The sequence below is a fragment of the Dendrobium catenatum genome, unplaced genomic scaffold, assembly GCF_001605985.2.
Source record: "Dendrobium catenatum unplaced genomic scaffold, ASM160598v2 fragScaff_scaffold_583, whole genome shotgun sequence".
NCBI classification, from domain to species: domain Eukaryota; kingdom Viridiplantae; phylum Streptophyta; class Magnoliopsida; order Asparagales; family Orchidaceae; genus Dendrobium; species Dendrobium catenatum.
The window spans coordinates 148479-154324 of NW_021319045.1; the positions used below are offsets into that span (position 1 = coordinate 148479).

At 30.1% G+C, this 5846-nt stretch overlaps 1 long non-coding RNA gene across 2 annotated transcripts; it reads right to left on the bottom strand.

Annotated features, from left to right (window-relative positions):
- Positions 1-4194: 4194 nt before the first annotated feature.
- LOC110113760 lies at positions 4195-5622 on the bottom strand. 2 transcript variants are annotated; one of them, XR_003700717.1, is made up of 2 exons: positions 5449-5622; positions 4195-4474 (listed from the first exon to the last, which is right to left on the bottom strand). It is a non-coding gene; the product is annotated as an uncharacterized LOC110113760 (long non-coding RNA). The 2 variants fall into 2 exon arrangements; XR_003700716.1 differs by lacking the exon at positions 5449-5622 and adding an exon at positions 5310-5424.
- Positions 5623-5846: the final 224 nt, after the last annotated feature.

Below are 5846 nucleotides of genomic sequence, written 5' to 3' on the forward strand. Positions count from 1 at the left end.
TCCCATGAGCGCTAAGTATATAGTCTTCATCTAAACTTGCCTAAATATCTCAATTTTGCTAGGGAAGATTACTACTGACCTTTAAATAAATTCTAATAGGATCTTTTTTTGTTCCCTTTAGGGTTTACTTTTGTATTTCTAGGAAAAGATCAAAGAGATCTACTACTCACTGAAATTACAAGCTGACTTAATTGAGTTTCCAAATTTTAAAGAAGCAGCTTGACTTTGGAATTGAGTTCTTAACTGCATTACTACATCCTCCAATGATAATTTTCTATTTACATATTGATTGGTTTGATTAAATCTACTAGGATAAGCTGGTCTTATATTACCATTTGATTGATTAGGATTATTTCAATTCATTCCTTAATTAGTTATACTAGAATTTCATTAATTATTATCATCATTATTATTTGACCAATTAAAATTAGGGTGATTCCTCCATCATGGATTATAAATATTGGAATAGGGGTTATTTTTTCATTCAATCAAATTAATATTTTTAATCCCTTATATATCATTATTTTTAATTAAAGTTTTAATTCTAATTACAGAGATGATTCAAAATTAATTATTTTTATACTCAACTTCTTAGAAATAGATTAAACATGTGCAGTCAAGATGGATAATGCATCATTTTTATAAATCAATGCCACTCTCTTAGGATTCACCCTATTAACTAGCCAATAAAAATCATTGGTAGTCATTTATTCAGTTAATTAATATGCTTCTTTAAATGACTTTAACATTAATGATCCTCTAGCTACAACATCAATTATAACTGTAAGTGATCCTACCAATTCATTATAAAATTTTTGAATAACCAACCAATCAAGTAAGGTATGGTGAGGGCATTTCCTAAGCATTTCCTTAAATCTCTCGCAACCAACTCTTATAAATGGATTCTCCTACAAACTGCGTAAAAAAAAAAGTAATGTCATTTCAAAGTTTGGCAGTCTTTAAAGGTAGGAAATACTTACAAAGAAATTTATGATCCAACTCATTCCATGTGATTATAGAGCCTGGTGGTAAGGAATTCAACCACATTTTAGGTTTACCCCTTAAAGAAAATGGGAACAATATAAGTCTAATAACATCATTACTAACACCACTATAGTCAAATGTAGCACAAATTTTTAAAGAATTATCTAAATGCAAGTTAGGATCTTCAATAAGAGTACCCCCAAACTTAGAATTTAGTACCATTTGAATTATAGTGGACTTTAGTTCAACAGCATGGATTGTAGATCTATTAATACTTTCATGAATTCTAGCTACTTAAGGGTTTGCAAAATCCTTAAGAGATCTAGAATAATTTTGATCTTAAACAAGGCAGCCATTTTCAATTTTTTTAGTTTTTCTAATTTTAGAAAGGGTTCTCTCAATATCAGAGTAAAAAATCAACAATGGTTATATTCTTTGTCTACTGAGCATATAATAGATATCTAATTATTAAAAATATGAATAAAAAAAAAAGATAAAAGTTGGTCTAATTATATAATTAAGTTGAACAATATAGTTAAAATTACAGGAAACAAAATACTTCCCAGAGAATAGTGCAAAAAATATGATGCGGTGGGAGGTTGTAAGTATGTGGAGTAACCTTTTAAATTATGAAATAATTTTAGGGTCTATCAATTTGTAAATGATGCTTAAATTTTTTTTAATATCATAAAATCCCCACTTAATATACACAAGTATATGTATCAAATAAAGTAATATAATAATAGAGTAGAGTATCAATCCCATGAGGAAGTATGCATACTTGTAATTTACTAATAATATTTACTTAATTATAATAATTATCTTACCAAATAAAATTGATGATTTTGGATATTCAATCACTTAAATAAAATTGGCAAACGATAATGGATATAATTTGTGATAAACTGTTTTGGATTGACAAATGTAATTATCATATCTTTCAAGATGAATCTCTTAAATAAATGATGTGGTTCAGAGCATATGCATCTCTAGATGTCTATCGAGCTTGTAGGGGTGAAAATAATATTTGCTAACCTCCAACAATTATATCATCTTCTTAAGAACCTGGCATATTTTGCATCTTATACCTAGGCATGTGAACATACTATTTCAATATTCTTGTATGTGCCTGCATTCCTCAATTGAGGCTATACATGATACTATATTATTACTACACATGTAGCCACCAAATGCATTAAATTAAGAATGGATAATATTAAAAACATAATTTTAATTCTTAGTGAATAAGAGGAATCATTAGTACTTAATATGATTCTTACATCATCAATACAAAATAAGAGAATTTAGCCATACATGAAGTAAAAAATAAAGCAAACTCATTTTCATTGATATCATTAAAGAAAGTAAATATAAGAGATGGTTATTACCAAATTGGTTCAATAGATCTCCTCTACACTCATTCTTACTTATAGAGTTGCTTCCATAAATATAAGCCAAAGACCCTAATGATTGTATCACGTACTTTCCTAAATTCCCTTAATGTTCACTCTAAGAGAGAATCAAAGTACTTTAAAAATTATTAAAATTATATAAGAAAATGAACTCTCTTACAAACATGAAATAATATTTATTTATAGAAAAACACAAATTGGGTAACCAACACTGCAATGCTAAAAAGGTCGGTGATGCAGCACCCATAAATGAACTACCACCTCGGTGCTGATGTTTTTGCTCTGCCACAATGCTGGCTAATGTGGATTAGTTTTAAAGTAAATAGTTGCTTTACTTCACTGGCAAATTATGTTCTCTAACAATTATAACTACAACGCTATGCATTGTTGTCTTTTGAGTGCTACACCAATGGAGTGGAGATTTTGGACTTCGAAACACTGAAATTTGGTGTCGTGGCATGGTGCAAACAAAGACTTAACACTGCCAAGCTGAGATTTTACCACTGTGACACTGCCAAACATAGAATTCTATGCTTCCATGTCTATATTGTGGCACTTGGCGGTGGTAGTGTTTCATACGACACCACGGTGCAAAATGATACTTAATTTTTTTTGTGCCCTTTTTGAATTTTCTTGCACAACACAACTAAAATAACATGTTTTCACTAAAACTATAACACATAAAATAATACATTATTTATACTTATTAATAAAATAGTCATACTTATGTTGCTTGGTGAAGATGTCAATTAAAAAATCTGAAACATCTTCAACATTCATAACCTCTCCTTCAACCTTATCATTCATATTCTTATTCATCAAATTCAGATCTCATTCATCATGAATTCCTAAGAATTTACTGCTCCTCAAAATAAGGTCAGATGCAGATGATTCACCATTACCCGAATTCGCATATTCAAATTCTGGTAAGCACGGCACCAATGGGTTCTTGCCCTTCCCTTCCACAAGAAAATCTTTCCGAACCAGAGAATCCTCTCTCCCGGATTACCAAAGTCGAAACATTCTTGACCAGTGATAATGATCGTAAACCAACATTCTTCTGAGCAATACCGACGCAAAAGGCTACCGGCAGTCAGGATTGCCAATGATCAGGCAAAGCAAAATTCCCGCCAAACCGAAAATTCAAAGAAGCAATAAAGCTTTCTCTCTCTAGCAGCGCGAGTTTCTCTCTCTAGCCAAAAACATCAAAAACCAGGATCCTGAATTCATTCATTATTGTTATCATTTATTAAATTAAAGCGTTTTTTTTTTATCGAAAGTATTAGTGGATAACTGAAACAAAATTTTGTTTTAAGTGAAATATAAACATATAAAATTTTAAATTAAAACGATATATTTCTACAATTAAAAAAGAGTACTTCTACAAACTGCAGTATAAACCTATGTACATTTTGTTGCTACAAAACTGACCCTAATAGAAATACGCCTATAATCACGATTTCAAAACATCAGTTTGATTTTTTTTTTTAAAAAAAAATAAACTTTTAGCATACAAATTAACACTTTTTATTAAAAAAATTAGTTTAAAAACAATAAAAAAGCCATCCCAAATGAAATTTCAGGCTTCATTTGAAACGACTTTCTTAATATTTCTTAAAATAACTTTTTAATATACAAATGTTAAAAAAAAATTAATTTAAAAAACAATAAAAAAAATCATCCCAAATAAAGCCTCAGCTTCATCTTTAAAAGTTTGAATTTCAAAAATTATTACATTCAATTTTCTATTTGTTTCAATCATTCTCAATTGAAAATATTTTAAAATAAACATTTGAGATTTTAAGCAAAAACTATTAAATTTGAAATCAAATTACAACTCAAGAAATTTAATGGAACATCAACTTAAAATTCTAATAAAACTTTGACGAGAAATTAAACATTTCATTTAAAACCAAAAATTTTGGCTGCAGATCCAAAATAATACTACATAATATGTTAATACGTCACTGAAACTTCATTAAAAAGGCGCCTTTAGTCGGAAATCCTCTTTATAGCATCCTCTATTGCTGGGACAGCTTTAGCGAAGGCCTCCCACTGCTCCACAGATAGGCTTATACCTGAGAATACAAAAATAAATAAATAAAAACTAATAATAACGTCATTTGAACGTGCGTTTGAAAAATTTTCACAGAAAGGATACGACTGGAAGTTGGGAGACGAATATGAAAATGGGCACACCCTAAATAAAATAAAGAGAAGCTCATTAAGCTAATTAATAAGATTCGTATACGCAGCTCTTCTTGATCTGTTGGTTAGGAGTTTTAGCTGTCAACTAAGAGGTCTTGAGTTCGAATCTTGTGTATGTTAAATTAACATAATTGGCCTAAATGTCCAAAAAAAAAAACTCTGTGTGATTAAACTTCATATCAGCATGGAATGATTTCTCGTCAGGATTCATATTTGGAATCAAAGCACCTTACATTCAAAAAGAGAATTCTATTTCCTTCTCTATCATAATACGTTGTAATTACCATAAACTTTTTTTTTTTTTTGGGGGGGGTGGGGAATAATAATCATATATATACATATATCCTATTTATTAGAAATGATATCTCTTTATTAGATTTAAATAAAAATTTGATTATTAACATGACATAATAAAACAAAAAGATTCATATAGCCGAGCCCACCAAATGCGATCAAGATTTGATGTTGAAACCTAAAGAATCCTATTTAAATAGGAGTCCTCAGTAACAGACTAACATTATAGCAAATATCTAAAATAAAGCACAAATAATAATTTTTTAATTACACAGCTTCGGAATAGCAATAATAGCCAGCATAGAACATATAACCATGTCTCACATATAATATACGATTGCCCCATAACTTGAAAGCAACACAAATAATACTTCTTAAGTTTCAGAAGTAATTAGAATGTGCATTAGTTACCAATCATAAAACGATGGAGGATGTTTCAAATGAACCAGAGGAAGATATCGGTAGGGAGCATCAGTGATCTCATCTAGAAGCAATAGCATTAAGGATTGGCACTGAACATGAACTTCAACAAAAAAAGAAGTTTACTTACAGAGACATCAACAAGAAGTAGTGGAGGCTTTGAAGCTGCTCAAGAAAGAGACCACGAATATCTTTGCAACTCGATAAACTCTAGAAAGTGTAAGGTTCTTTCACAGTGGTGAATAAAGTAGGTAAAAAAATACAAAATTGATCTAATGTTCAGTTTTTAGTACGACGAAAGCAATATTTGAAATAGCATAATCAGGCAATAAAAGATGACAAGATGATCTGGAGGCATTGTGAGAGGAAAACTTCATAATCAAACCATGAAATTAGTTGACATTCTCTTTGAAATTGAAAGCAAGAGAGAAACTCTGAGGAAATTCGATTTCTGTTCATTTGAATTCAAATATTCAATTTCGCGGGTTCTCCGCAGGATTGAATGTCGTCGGAGACTCGCCGGCCAAC